General features: G+C 37.8%; 1 pseudogene; it reads left to right on the top strand.

The window, feature by feature from the left end:
• Nucleotides 1–132: 132 nt before the first annotated feature.
• Nucleotides 133–6,477, top strand: LOC104429173 (annotated as a pseudogene).
• Nucleotides 6,478–15,483: the final 9,006 nt, after the last annotated feature.

Raw genomic sequence — 15,483 nt, 5'->3', positions numbered from 1 at the left:
GCTTGGAGATGAATTTGTTTTTACATCGATAAAATGAAATCTGACAGTCATTTCTTTTGCAGGCAATCATCATGGGTCAACGCTGCCAAAAGATGATTCTCCTGCAGCAAGTGTGAGGGGCAGAAGTTTTGACGATTGAAATCGCAGAGAGTCAAAGCTCTTGCTGAAAAATCTTCCAAGCTAAAGGAAGCGAGTCACAAGGATTATGAACAAGAAATAGAAAATGTGCCTTTTGATGTGCCTGATCTCTCTTATTCCAAATTGGACCAACAGGGGAAAAAGAAGGAAGCAGCTATCATTGGACTTAAAGGAAAGGATTCGGGTGCTTACCGATCCAAAGCTGCCAAAGACACTGCAGGGAGGACTGACACTGCAGATGTGGATCATTCAGCGTACCGAACGGAACCCAATAAACATGGCATATCTGCCACCAGAGTAGTTGGAACAGAGCATTCAGTTCGTAGTTCTAATGCAGATTTCAGAGGATGGGGCAGGGGGGTGTCTGTGGATGACTTTAGATCTGAGTCAAAAGATCTAAATTTGCATAGGAAAGTTTCCTCCAATGGTGACTTCTATAGTCGAAAGTCCTTTGAAGATTTGGGTTGTAGTGACTATATGATTGAATCTTTGAGGAAGCAGCAGTTTCTGCACCCCTCACATATTCAGGTACATCAATAGTATGACCTACTCGAAGTCAAAGGTTTCAACTTGTTGTTTTCTCTTTTTTGGCTGGTAAATGAAAGGAACTTGGTCGTTGCTTCCTTACTGCTGTTTTAGCTGGCAGTATACTAAATTTGAGCACGTTCTAATTATTTCCATTATATCTACTGTCTGCATGATATCCACATTGGGCTTTAAATCAATGATGACCTTGTTTCCGTATAGTTCTAGAGGTAAGCTTGCATTTGTCATCATCAATATTTTATCTGTAAGCATGAATTTGGAGCTGATGGATGTAGAAGTCATTGAAGGGCCAACCTATAGCATCGGTTTTTGTCTTTTCCTTCTCATGGGTATTGATAAGTAATTCCATCAAGATGTTCTATCTACAACTTGACAAAAGGAAGATCTTCTCCTAGTGTACTGCAACTCAGATTGATGCTAACTATGAATGACTGCAGGCAATGGCATTCAAACCTGTAATTGAGGGAAAGACTTGTATTATAGCTGATCAGAGTGGCTCGGGAAAAACGCTGGCTTATCTTCCACCAGTAGTCCAATGTCTCAGACAAGAAGAATTGCAGGGACTTAGCAAATCCTTCTCACGAAGCCCTCGAGTTGTCATTTTGGTGCCAACTGCTGAGTTAGCTTCATAGGTTGGTAGTCGGTATCCTTTCTTGTGCCTTTTCTTTTACCCTTACGTGCTTTGGCAATCAAGTCACCAACTTTTACTTGTTTATGGCCATTTTAGGCTCTCATCCCATACTGTGATAGGCTCTTGCTTAAGCAGCAAATTTGTGGTAAAAAAGCACTGCAATTTATTTTCGGCGGCAGTCAAATTCTTTTGAACAACTTGTTGCCTATAATACTCAAATTGTCATCTCTTCTTTCAAAAATGAAAATAAAAATAAAAATATGGAGATTCCTAAGTGTTGCAATCTGAAAGATTGTATTGGGTTCCTGCAAAGACAAATATGCAATTTGAGTGGCACAGTTGCTTATATGATGTGCATAATCCGTTCATGTGGCAAAACTGGTAATCTCTGTGGAGCTGTTGAAAATGTAGGTGTTCTGAATTTGGAGACACTCTCTAGTTTGTTTTATTTATAGCCATGTGTGTTTTTGCTAGTTGTTGATTACAAACTAACGTAGTCCACATGAGTGATACTTAATATCTATAGTAAGTTTTATGCAGGTTTTGAGTAACTGCCGATCCATATCAAAGTGTGGGGCTCCATTCCGGTCTATGGTTGCCACGGGTGGTTTCAGACAGAAAACTCAGCTGGAAAATATAGAAGAAGGTGTTGATGTCCTAATAGCCACTCCTGGTCGCTTTATTTTTCTCATTAAAGAAGGCTTTTTGGAGTTGGAAGGATCTTAGATGGTGAGCCTGCATTGTATAATGTTGCATGAATGAGTTTGGGTGCACGAGCTATTCAAAATCATCTTCTTCTCATCTGTTTTTGAGTAATGAATGTAATTGTGCTACTGTTTCCTAGATTTAGTACTATCACCATGTATCATTACCATTCTTTGAGGAAAGGAAAATATTAGCGAAATTTCTATTCTTACTCTTACCTACACAGCTGAAACTCGATTTTCTGGCTTGAGTTATGGAGACCTTTGCTTTGATTTACAAAAAGGCTAGATATATTGCTATCCGTTAGCCCCAGTAGAAACTTTGAGAAATGACCGGTGACAAATTGTGAAAGCTCCACTCGTCATATTGTTGGATATAGGATATGAAGTTAAAAAATCTTTCGTTAATGGATTTTCCCGCTAAGAATTTGAATGACATCAAAGCCTGGATGGTTTTGGCATTCGGCAGATTTCAGTCCATGCTATACTACAAACAAAGAACTCTATGTAGCTATAGTGTACTGAAAAATAGAAGAATGGTTTCGTTGTACATGTTGCAGATTCTTTTGCAACTTCTGCTATAATTTATGGCTTTATGGCGCAGCGTGATTTTGGACAAGGTGGATATTCTCTGCAAGGATGAGGAGTTTGAAGCAGCTTTTCAAAGCATAATCAATTCTTCACCTGTTGCTACACAGTATCTGTTTGTGACAGCCACATTGCCAGTAGATATTTATAGCAAAATAGTTGAAATTTTCCCCAACTGTGAAGTGATCATGGGACCTGGCATTCATCGGACAAGCCCTCACCTTGAAGAGGTTGTTTTAAAGCTGTATTATTCCCCCTTCCATTATTTGCCAGTGGATACATTACTGTTATCTAATTTAGGCACACAAGGATTCACTTCCGTGTATATACATTTTTCTGGATGCTTTTGGACTATATATTACTCATAACTAAACTGTCGTTTATGCTCCCTAAAAGTGATGGAGCATGGTTACCTTGATGCTTTGGATTTGGGGGTGGATTGTTACTGCATATGATGGGGGAGATGGGAATTGGAATGAAATTTTTCCTCGAGTGACTCTTAGCACATATGTATCGATCGTCTATACTATTCTTGTGGTCAAAAGCAGTCTATACTATCTAAAGATGCCACCAGCATTCTGTAAGACATTAAAACTGCTTGGAGGTGAAGAAAAGGAGAAGGCTCTGAAATTTCATTGATCTCGCTGAGATGATTGTGGATTATATTAGGATGCTATCTCTCTCTTTCCTCAATTTGCAGAAGAGTTTGTGCAGTTCTCCCGAAAATTCTTTCTATTTCACTTTGCCTGTTTGTTGATTTTCAAATTTTTACTTTGTACAAAGGTATTATACAAACTAATTTAGGCTGCATATACTGGAGAAGGATTATTTTCGCGACAGTAATCCTAGATAGGCTAAGAGCTTTCTCATTCAGGTTGAACAGTTATCTCCTGTTACATGACATTGCTTTGTCCTTCCTTCTTGATGAACATGTTGCATAAATTTGCTATGGTAGCTGACCAGTGGCATTCCTCCTATTTTCCTGTCAAGAAGAAAACTGACCGAATACCATTGTAATAGAGGAAAAATTTAACTGTCACATATTATGTCCAGTTTCTTGTAGATTGTAGTGGAGAGGAAGACGGTGAAAAGACTTCAGATACTGCATTCCTGAATAAGAAGTCTGCTCTTATTCAGCTTGCGGAAGAAAGCCCAGTAACCAAAACGATTGTATTCTGTAACAAGGTATGTTGATCTTTCAGTGTGAGCTGCTTGAAATTGATTCATCATTACATTTACTTCTGTCTCCCGCCCATCTTGCTAACTTCTGACCTGGAGTTTGAGAGACAGCTCTGAAGCCACCTCGATGGAGAACTCATCAATACTTTTTAACTCGTCCTTCCTCTTCTCCATATACAGATTGAGACATGTCGAAAAGTTGAAAATGCATTGAAGCGCATTGACAGAAAAGGTTCTCGTACAAGAGTTCTACCTTTTCATGCTGCTGTTTCACAAGAGTTGCGGCAGGCAAATATGAAAGAGTTTGCTGCTTCTCCATCTAAAGATGTCTCCTTGTTTTTGGTTTGCACCGACAGGTATGTACAGTTGCCTTGTCCAAAACTAATCAGACTATGTTTCTAGAGATATATCTGCTCAGCAGCCAAGCTTGATCCCTAAAAGTAAGCCTTTAGTTAAACTATGCGTGGCCTGCAAAGACCCGGCCTTCAGTTATCAATTCAAGCTTGCACAATTATAATGTAGTCAGTGTCAACAAGAATTAGACGAAAATAGCAATGGCTGGGATAGGCCTTGTTCTGTCTAGTGGATTTTTCAAATTATTGGGCCTGTGTACTTGCAAGTTTTTGGGTATTGGGCTCAGCTCCATTTCATTGATGGGCAAGAGCTTAGCGTTAGCTAACACTCGAGGCACTCACCTAGGTGCTCAGGCAAAGTGAGGTGAAGGGCCCGAGGTGAGGTCCTTCTCATGTGAGGTGTTGCCTTAGAAAAGATCTGTCTAGATTGACATTTTTCCTTCAACTTTTTTATCCTGTCCTTAGTAAAAATGAGGGAAAATGACACAACTAGTTCATTAAGTTTAATCCAATGTGCAATGTGGTTCCTAAATTTTTAATTTGTTTAATATGGTCCATAAACTTTTTGTTCATGTTCAGTTTAGTCCCTGAACTATATGAAAATGTTCAGTGTAGTCCTACTCTTGAATTAATGAAAGGACAATATTGAACATTTCCATATAATTCAAGAATTATGTTGAACATGTACTAAAAGTTCAGGAATCATATTGAACAAAATGAAAGTTTAGGATCACATTGCACATTAGGATAAAGTTTAGGGACCACATTGAAAAAATTAAAAGTTCATTGATCGCATTGCACATCGGGTCAAAGTTCAATGACCATTTTTGTCATTATCCCTAAAAATGAAGAACAGAATAGATAAATATCTTTTTGAAAGAGCTGTTGGAAGTGGAGGACAGCTTCTAGGCTCTAAGAAGCCGAAAGATTTTTAGCTTCTTTCATCTCAAAACGGCTACAGTTGTTCTCTCTTGTTCCATTGTCCTCCAAAGCTTGTGAGGAAGGACAGAACCAAAAAAATAAACAATGAAGGTCGATCTACTAATCTTGTAATCTGTCCTTTCTAATTCTTTGTTAACTTTTATACACTCACATCTTGCAGCACTGCATATTTGCTACGATGCAGACCTTGATTAATTTGTGATTGAAAGACCTACTAATTTGTTTCTTGATGGCTTAATCCCCACTTTTACTTGGCACTCCCATCATTCAGCCTAGCGCCTGATGCATTGTGGGCTCTAAGCCTCTTAAGAGGGCCTGGTGCTTTTAACAGCACTGGTTGTGATGCGGTCAAATAAAAGGTGGCCGCTTTTAACTGTTGGTGGGGTCGCTGGGCACATACAAATTTACCAAAGACATGTCACTCTCATCCTTTTGCGAGATCCTGATGATTTTTCATCCATATGGCAGGGCATCGCGAGGAATTGACTTCACTGGAGTGGATCATGTTATTCTCTTTGACTTCCTGCGGGATCCGAGCGAATATGTCCACCGTGTTGGAAGAACAGCGAGAGGTGCTGGAGGGACAGGCAAAGCGTTTGTCTTTGCAGTTGGGAAGCAAGTTTCCCTGGCAAGAAGGATAATGGAGAGAAACCGGAAAGGCCATCCCTTGCATGATGTGCCCTCTGCTTATGAGTTGATGAGTTGAGACTTTCATGCACTAAGTGGGATCTGAGTTCATGCCTGCAGTGACAGGAGTAGATTCCATCAGTCCCTTCTTTTCCTGCATGTTACAGACGAGGGCGCGTGGCAAGAAGTGAAAACGTAGTGGGGGTTGTTTGGTTAGAATCTGGTTCTCCCACTTTGCATCTACATGGAGAGGAGGATCACAGAAGAGTTAATGCAATGAAGACCTTGATATCAAGGTTCGAAACCTATATATTCAGTTCATTGTTGAGGAAGATTGATGCTCTTGGGGATCGTGACTGACTTAAGAAGTCTCGGAGGCCTGTGTTGTCTGAAGCTGCACTTCGTCAATAATGAATATGCATTGATAGGAAAGTACGTGACCGGATTCCCTTCTGCATGCAATGAATATATAAAATGACCTGCAGTAGCAAGTTACCGAATGTTATGACATAAAAAGTTTACGAACTTTATTTTGCATGGTGAACTTTACTTTCAAGCTAAATTACTCATTTCAAACGTATATGAAATTACTTCCTCTAAGGTAAATGACTTCATCTTAAGAGATGTTACTCCTTGTATTATAAATTTCCTTTAAGGTCATACCTTGTAGTTCTTGTACCTAGTAATTTAACTCCAGCATTGTAATTTAACTGATCGTGGTGTAATATGGATTGCACCTATAGTTATTATTTTTCTTTTTCGTGTATTAGTTAAGCTATAGACTTAGTACCATGAGAATGTTAATCACCTCAGCATAGTAATTTAATCTTGAATTGTCGCAGCAGACAGTAACTTGTAATTTGTACTGACCTCGATATGGTTTTCTTACGGTGTAGTTGTAAGAATGGAAAAGACCCTTTGACTAGATTGAAAGTTCCATTTCATCCTTTGTGGGTCTTCTTGGTGTCATTCATCACCTGAACCAGCTTAAAAGCCCTTGGGCCAAACTCTCGATTCAGTAGTCTACATCTTCTAGTCATGGATGGGCTGTGGAGTCATGGGCCCGGTGTTTCGTTCATTATTCATTTTTATTATTATTCCTGCAAAAATGTATATTTCGATTTATCAGTAAAATGTTTGATGAGAAAAATTTTACTGGTGAAAAATTGAGGCGTCACCAACAACCAACACTTTCACTCATTTAGGTATTGAATTCCATCGTAACATTGAATATTTTGAATCAATTACCAACGTAACGTTCTGTGTCTGACTTATTAATTATAATTTCAAAGTCCTCTGGGTCAAAGAATGTCATAAATTTTCTGGAATAAGCTAACAAGAAAATTATCTCGGTACAGTTTAACCGCATGGAGTTCATGCAGGGACAAATGGGACTGAATAATAACGACAAATCTAAAATTAAGACCATAAAAAATTGAAGGAATAGTATTACAAAAATCCTCAATTAGTTTGCGGTCAATTTGTTATAAGTGAGCTGATTTGAGGTTTTTTGTAGTATTGACCCAAAACGGAGTGATGTACACAAGTTACAGAATTAGAAAAATGTACTAGTCCCTTTCACCACTAATTATTTAACTGATATGATAAGCTAAGGTATCTTAGACTTTACAGGCCTATAGATACGTATTTCGCTTATAATGCATGCTCAATAAAATCCCATTAACACAAGGATTTAATTCTTCGACTTCCACGGTCGAGTCTGCATGAGAGAAGTAGCTTTCTCCAATGACCTTTATAATTTATATAGCTTTTTATACTTTCTCTAAACTCGAAGAGATGACGAAAACCATAATTTCAACCTCTCCCTGTCCTAAGTTGCCCAACTTCCATAAGAAAAATTCTTCTCTACAATTCTGCAGTTTTTCGTCGTAATCCTCCTCCCTTCCACAACTTCTTCATTCCATTCGCTGATGCACCATAGACGACAGCAAACCATTCAACAAGCTCGTCATTCTCGTAAGCCCATACGAGACCTCCCTTTGCAAGCGCCCAGGGAGGGGTGGGGGGGGTGGTTACAGGTTCTCGAATCATCAATACCATATTCTAGTGCCTAAACTAGGAATGACCAACTTTGATAGAAAATCTTTGACGTGAATGTTGGCCATCTTATGTGGTACGATCGCCACATTGGAAATTTTCAGTTAAAATTAATTGGAACGACTACATTATTAAATTCCTAAAAAGTTAATGACTAAATTGACAAATCGTTAAAAAAAATTAAAACTGAATTGGCCGTTGTGCAATAATTTAACATTTTTTAGACAATTATTCCAAATAAAAAATGTATATTACTCCTTACATTATACGATTTTACTTGAATAAATATTATTTTCTGTTAAGTTTCATTGAATTTTCTTATATTTAACCATAGAAACTTAAATTTATAAAATATTTTGTCTCACTTTTTAGGATGTGATTCCTTATTTGCCATTGTGAAGTGTACTATTCCTATACATTTGAAGTCATCACATGGCAAGCATTAGTTTCCTAAAGCTTTTTAGTTCTTAAGTTCAATTAAAATTTTCATTTTCCTTAAAGATGTAAGTTGAAACCTACCCTCAAAAGTCGTATGAAGTAGAAAAGAACTTGAAGTAAGTTGAAACCCACCCTAAAAATTTCACAACCTAAAATCTTTTAGGAGAGTCTGACCCATGTTGATCGCTCCAATTCATTATATGTGTTCATTCATATTGAATAAATTTATGTCACCATGAAATATTTGATGAAGCATAATAATGATAAGGAAGTACCCGTAGCTCATCCTACTCCAGCGCATTAGAAAGTTACTTAAAACTTGAGTGATAAAGGATCTGGTTTGAATGTTGACCGGTTGGTACTATGTTTTGAAGAGGCAGGCCCGACCAGCAAGCCTCACGGCCTTGAGGTTATAAAGCAGGCCAATCCCTATTCCATGCTAATGGTGTAAGCGGGGAATGAGAGGAGACAACCTGTTCATTAGGATTGCAAAAGCATCGTCCCAAACTGAACAACAAGGGAAATGTCACGCCAAAATGAAATTAGAATTACTTAATTGCATTATTGCCAAATGCCATGTCTTTCTTTGGGCTCCTTTAGAGTAGCCCACGTCATTATCGACGAGTAAGTAGTGAATACTTGAACTTCATTTGCAACGACCATATTTTCCACTTCCAAGGAAGGCTTTTTTCCCCCTAATTAGAGGAGAATGCTGTTTGCGGAGTTCTTTTTCATACAAGTTCAGTGAATATTCAACTTCAACTTCAACATGCAAGGTTGCGCATAAGTTTGTTAATTGTATTCAGAGATAACTAATCACTAAGTGTGTTAATAGCTATGTAAATCCTAGTGAGACTTCTATGATTCCTTTATGAGATTTAAAGATTGTTTCATAAGGAATTGTACAAGCTACATATTTGTGTGAATTATTGAGTATAAGTGGTGGCTAAGAAAACTTGAAAGTATTTGATTGACTCAGCAAGGTTATAACTTTCATAATATCTCTTGATCAATTGTGAAATCTTATGTTGCTCTCCCTGTGGACGATATTATATTGACTGAACTACGAAAATCCGATTTCCAATTGACTAAACTACAAAATTATATTTACTTTTCTGTTTCTTGATTTAATGTTGTTATTTATTTTTTCTTTCACAACAAAAATCAAGATAAACAAATTCCAAAAAACAAAATATAAGTGTTGCCGTGTAAATTTCATTCCAACTTGCATGACTGCAAAGAACAAATTCCAGTTATTTCAAAAGGGAGGACAATTAGTAGGTCCATGTATATGTCCAATTTACTTAATAAAAAAAAATGAAATATATATATATATATATATTTTTTTTTATACCCAAGTGAATCTCGTATCCATTTCCAAAAATTGTCCCTCCACTTTCGTTAGTTTATTTCCAAAAAATTGTTCCTACATGTTTTGGAGAAAAATCAATATAATAAAACTTTAATTAATTGATTAACAAGAACCCTAAGGGTAATTCCTTTAAAAGAGAAGCTTTGGTTATTTTGATTGAAAAAAAGGTGCGGTTGTAGTCAACTTTTCTTATCCAATCAAACGTTTCATGGCCGACAGTGACATTAAAGTCGCTTTTGGAAAAAGTCAAGGGAAAAGAAGATAATTATGGTCCTCTTAAGGACTTGTAGTGGAAGGTGGACCTTATCATGGAGACTTTTGCTACTTCGTATATGAATTAAATAACTTATGGACCTACAAGAAGTGACGAGATGGAGATGGTCCCAAGTTTACAAAACTCCATCCAATCAAACGCGGCATGTCCATTTAAAACGCGCCACGTTTTCTGCTAGGGACTTGTAGTGGAGGGTGGACCTTATTATAAAGACTTTTGCTACTTTATGTCCGAATAAAATAATGTATGGACCTACAAGAAGTGATAAGATGAAGATGGTCCCAAGTTCACAAAAGTTCATCCAATCAAACGAGGCATGTCCATTTGAAATGTGCTACATTTTCGACTGTAAATGATTCGCGATGTTAGTGTTACTTTGGGGAAAAAAAGGCAAAAGAAGAAGTAGACATTATTATCCTCTACGGACATATAATGGACTATGGACCTTATTCGTGTTTGAATAAAACAAAGGATGGACATGTGCGATGGGAAAAGATAAGATGATCCTAAATTTGCAAAACCTCATAAAAAAAAAAGGGCATAAGAATGATATCATTTTCATAATTATTGTATGACATCCATTTTGATGCCAAAACTTTTCAAACAATAAATCAGCATTCCATATTTAAAGAGATTTATTGTATGAATTCCAATGTAATCCCATTTTTTTTTTTTAAATTTTACTAATGTAGCTCTAAATCTTTGTATGTTTTTTTTTTTTGTATTTAGTGATGAAGTGGTGTCTAAACCAACTTTCACACGCTTCAATTAGTCCACCTTCCCAAGCCATCATTGATCATTTGTTATGATGTGATGCCATAGTAAAATCTAGAATTTAGGGATCCGGTTATTTTTGTACTACTAATGTAACAATTATGCACACTAATAATAATAGGGCAGGAACTAAGTATATATCAAATTCCACCTATTTGAATGGCTGGCGAGCATATTCTCTTCTTGAGACAAAACAATAAGCATATATATATTTTGACCCATGGACCAAATAAAACAAGGAACCTTTGTTATGAATATAATCATTGTTACTTGGCAAAAAGGGGAAAAAAAACAAATTGAAGCTTTAAGATTTGCAATTTAGTTCGATCTATAGCCACCTGGTTTATTTTCCATCCAATCTAGTCCGATTGTGTATTCCTGAGAGAGCATATCTAGGTGACAACTACAGATTTTAAGAGAATATAACCTTTTTTCTTCTTTCTGGCCACCGTTTAAAAATGGTTTTGCTGTCTAGTGTTTTTAGACTCTTGTTCAGCAGTCAACTATGAAAATTTGAGAGATTTCAATGTATTGGGCTTTCGTGTTACGTGGAATAGTGGCTGGGATGCATATGATTGATGATTAATGATGATCCAATTTTCATACATTAAGTTTAGGTAGTAATTACTCATTTATTTGATAACGGGATGGGGTTCGGGAGGCTGCATCAATGAAACTATGTGATGCATGACGATGGTGGATGGGTGCATTTGGGACTTTGTGTGATGCGAGTGGTGAGAGGGAGCTGACAAACGATGATAAAGCAGAAGTTTCGGTCCCACTTCTTTACCTTCCGACCCTCCTTTGGTGGCTTTAATGATGGCCAAGACTTGGTCCCACCTCCACCAACTTGCTTCTGAGAAATTGAGGCAACTGAAATCAAATTAAAAATCAAATGAGACGAGATGAAATGCAACGGCAGCGTCTTCCGAGAAAGAAAGACCAAGAAAACGATAGGAGAAAGCCAACAAACGAAAAGACAGTGAGACAGAGAGTGATGAAAAAGAACAACAGATACTGAAGAGGAAGGAGAGGAGGAGGGAGGATGGTTGGGTCGATGCAAAAGTCTTTCAACTTGTTCGACCGAACCATCCTCCCTCCTAGGTAGGGCTCTCCATTTGTAGAGATGACAAAGCTATGGAAAAAATAAGGGAACAGATAATCAAAGTGGTGAGAACAATAAAGCCGATTTGTCGAACTTTTATCACTGCTACTAGGTAGGGCTCTCCATTTGTAGAGATGACAAAGCTAGATGATTTTTGGAGTAGTCAATTAGATTGATACACCAAGTGATATAGGCTGCGTTTGTTTTCACTTCTCTTTTCTGTTTTTAAACACTTTTTTTGTTCCTAGGAACAAAAATGAACAAAACACGTTTGAGTGTGTTTTGTTCCAAAATTATTTTTTTTTTGTTCTAAAACACATCTGTAAATGTAAATAAAAACAAAAAAAAAAATTATTTATTGTTTCTAAAACAAAATTTAGAACACTTTCTTTCTTTTTCTTCTTTTCTTCTTCTTTTTCTTTCTTTTTCTTTGGCCGGTCGCCGGCCTCGGCCATGGCCGGCGACTGGCCGACGAGGGCCGGTGGCCTCGCCCAGCCACGGCGAGGCTCGCCGGCCCCCGATGAGGCCGACCTCGCGGGCTGGGCGAGCTCGATCTCGCCCCGAGATTCGACTACGCCGAGCTCGCCGGGGCCGGCGAGCCTCGCCGTGGTTGGGCTACGCCACCGGCCCTCGTCGGCCGGTTGCCGGCCATGGCCGAGGCCGCGACCGGCCAAAAGAAGAAAAAAAAAAAAAGAAAAGAAAAAAAAGGAGAAATAAATAAGAAAATAAGAAAGAAAATAGAAAAAATAAAATAAAAATTTTTAAAAATAAAAGAAATAAAAAATTATACAAATTTACCAAACATGTTTTTTTTATTTTTTATTCCCTAACAAGTTTACTAAACGTGTTTTTTTGTTAAAAATCGTTTCCTAATTTAAACATTTTTTCTATTTCTTCGTTTCCTAACAATTTTTAAACGTAAATGTTACCAAACGCACCCATAAAGATACTACAAATGGACCTTCAAACAAATGGATGATATGTGGCATATTAAGAAAAGTTCGACACACGCATAGTATTCCAATTTAATCAATCAATCAAACTATACTTTTTAAATTTATCATTCATTTATCATCTAAAGAGCCGTACAAGAAGAGACCATTTGTTGGAAATGAGAGGATGGGATTACTCTTAATCGTGGCCTTCCCTAGAGTTAGAGCTTAGTATAGAGTGAGGGCTGCATAGAGCATCAAAGGCTAAAGTTGTGACCACTAGATAGATGACCACTGCTTCAATTTTGAGTGAAGGCACAAAAGGGTCAATCGTTCTAAATTGGGATTTTTTAGGTGGGAACTTACACTGAAATTTGAACAATGGTTAAAATAATAGAAAAATCTCATCTCTATTTCACAAATGATTGTATTGGACAAGATCTAATTTAGATTAACAAGTTCCTATAACAATATAAAGCGAACACTAACTTTCTAGACAATTTTGGAATTAAATTGGTAGAACAATAGGAACATTATGAGTGTCTCGTCAATATCGACTCACTTAAGGGGCATGCTCCTCGTCAAAAGAGGCACATTTCTAATTTAGATGCTAGAAGGAGTTCATTCTTGATTGTAATGAGTGTTCACTCGACTCTAAGAAGGAGATGCACTTTGGCCTTTTAAGGATTATGCACTTGATGTGAACAAGATCGTGCAAATCACCGTAAAAGAGTGAGTAATTTATTGTGAGAAAGGGGGCACTTCACCCTAAAGAGCATGCACATTATTTAGAATAGGACTAACATCTCGATAGGAACCTTGTCATTTCTTCATAAACAATTATCTCTGGACGTCCTGTGCTTAGCTGGTTCAAGGTATGGGACCAGACGACAACAAGAAGTACTGTGCGAAGGAGAGGAAGAAGGAATCAAACGTTCTCTCTCTACCTTCTCCACCATTCCTAGGTGCAGTCCCCATGTGCAAAGCATGGAAAGAACAACAATAACATATGAACTATAAATAAAATAGCAAAGAAAAAAATTGAATTATACATGGAGAGAGAGAGAGAGTAATATATAAATTATCTGTGCAAAAGACCAATGACCCCATGTGAATTATGAAAGTTTGATTCCTTGACTTACGCGTGTGTCCTGCCATAGTGACCCTTCTTTCGATGCTTTGCACATGGGGCCTGCATCGGGCAATAATGAAGAGATTCCTTGACTCACGCGTATGTCCTGTCATAATTACCCTCTTTTCGATGCTTTGCCCATGGGGCCTGCATCACGTGCATTTCCTGCCATAATTACCCTTCTTTCGATGCTTTGGACATGGGGTCTGCATCCGGCAATAATGAAGAGGGTAGAGAGAGAATGGCGTTTGATTTTTCTCCCTCTTCTTCGCTCAATAGTTATTGGTGTCGTCTGGCCCCCGTTTCTTGAACCACCCCTCGAACCCCATCCTCGTGCTGACTCACTTCTTGAACCACCCCTTAAACCTTATAATTAATTTAATTTATCAATTTGGCCATCTTTGGATAAAATATCTATCCGGTGGACGAGTTGTAGTTAGGCTGACAAAACAATAAGCATATTTTCCCCTTTTATAATGGATTATACCCATAATGATTATACCCATAATGAAGCTTTCTCATTTTATTTGGTCTGTGAGCCAATTTAATTCTATCTCGATCCTGGACCACTCAATTTTTTGTCACTAATCTAATGCATAATGTACTTTCCAGAGAGCGAAGCTAAGTAGCAACCATAGTAATGAAGAAAAAGCAACGTTTTTCTCTTTCTAGCCATTAGTCAAAAATGATTTTTTCATCAATATTTCTGGACAGTTGTTGAGCAATCAACTAAATAATTTTTGGAGATTCCAATGTATTGAGCTCTTGTACTACGTTGAATAATGTTGAGACCTATATAATCAACGGTCACGATCGTATTTGCTCTACATAAACTAAAATTTAGGTAATAACTTCTTTTTGATAAAGCGACACGAGGCTGCATCAATAAGACCATGATGCCATATGATCTATGTGATGCATGATGACGGTGGATGGGTGCGTTTGGAAATCATGTGATGTAAGTGGTGAGAGAGCTGATGAACAATTTCGAAGAAGTGTTGGAATTCGGGCCGACTTCTTTGCTTTCTGAGCGGTGAGTGGCTTTAATGATACCAAGACTTGGTTCCCATTTCTGACCAAATGGTTTTCGGGAAATTAAATCTGATGATATGAGATGAAATGCAACGGCGGTTACTTCCGAGAAAGGGCAACGAAGAGATACTGCCGGTGGCTCAGCCGGGTGACGCTAGACTTCCATCGAAAATTTAATGTTCGAAACTCCTGTAACGCAAGTTTGCGGGAATGCTAGTTTTTTGGCTTCCTAGAAGACGCGCGTAGTGGTTAGACGCGTTCATGTCAGTGGTTTATCTTCTAATCGACTGTGCATGGTTTCTTGGGCCACAAAAAAAAATTGAAGAGACGTGTGGGAGAATAATGATAAAGAACGACGGATACTGAAGAAGTAGAGATGGAAGAATGGTTGTGCCGAGGCGAAGAAAAAGCAAAACAGATTTGAGTGCAGAAAAGGATGAAGGAAGGGGAGCGTGGAGGAATGAAGAAAGAAACACTTCAACTTTTTGTTGGAATATTTTATTATCAAACCTTAAACAAAGACTCAAGGAAGAAAGGGGAGATTGCTTTGGGCGATGGAAGAAAATATAAGGTGCATTTGATAGACCATGTAGGATGATATAATAAATCATACATGGCTCGACACGTGGCAAATTCGGATCCATTTATGGTGCTCGGT

This window comes from Eucalyptus grandis, chromosome 2 (genome assembly GCF_016545825.1).
Source record: "Eucalyptus grandis isolate ANBG69807.140 chromosome 2, ASM1654582v1, whole genome shotgun sequence".
Lineage (NCBI taxonomy): Eukaryota > Viridiplantae > Streptophyta > Magnoliopsida > Myrtales > Myrtaceae > Eucalyptus > Eucalyptus grandis.
Note: the sequence above shows the minus strand (reverse complement) of the source record. Positions and strands in the feature narration are given on the sequence as shown.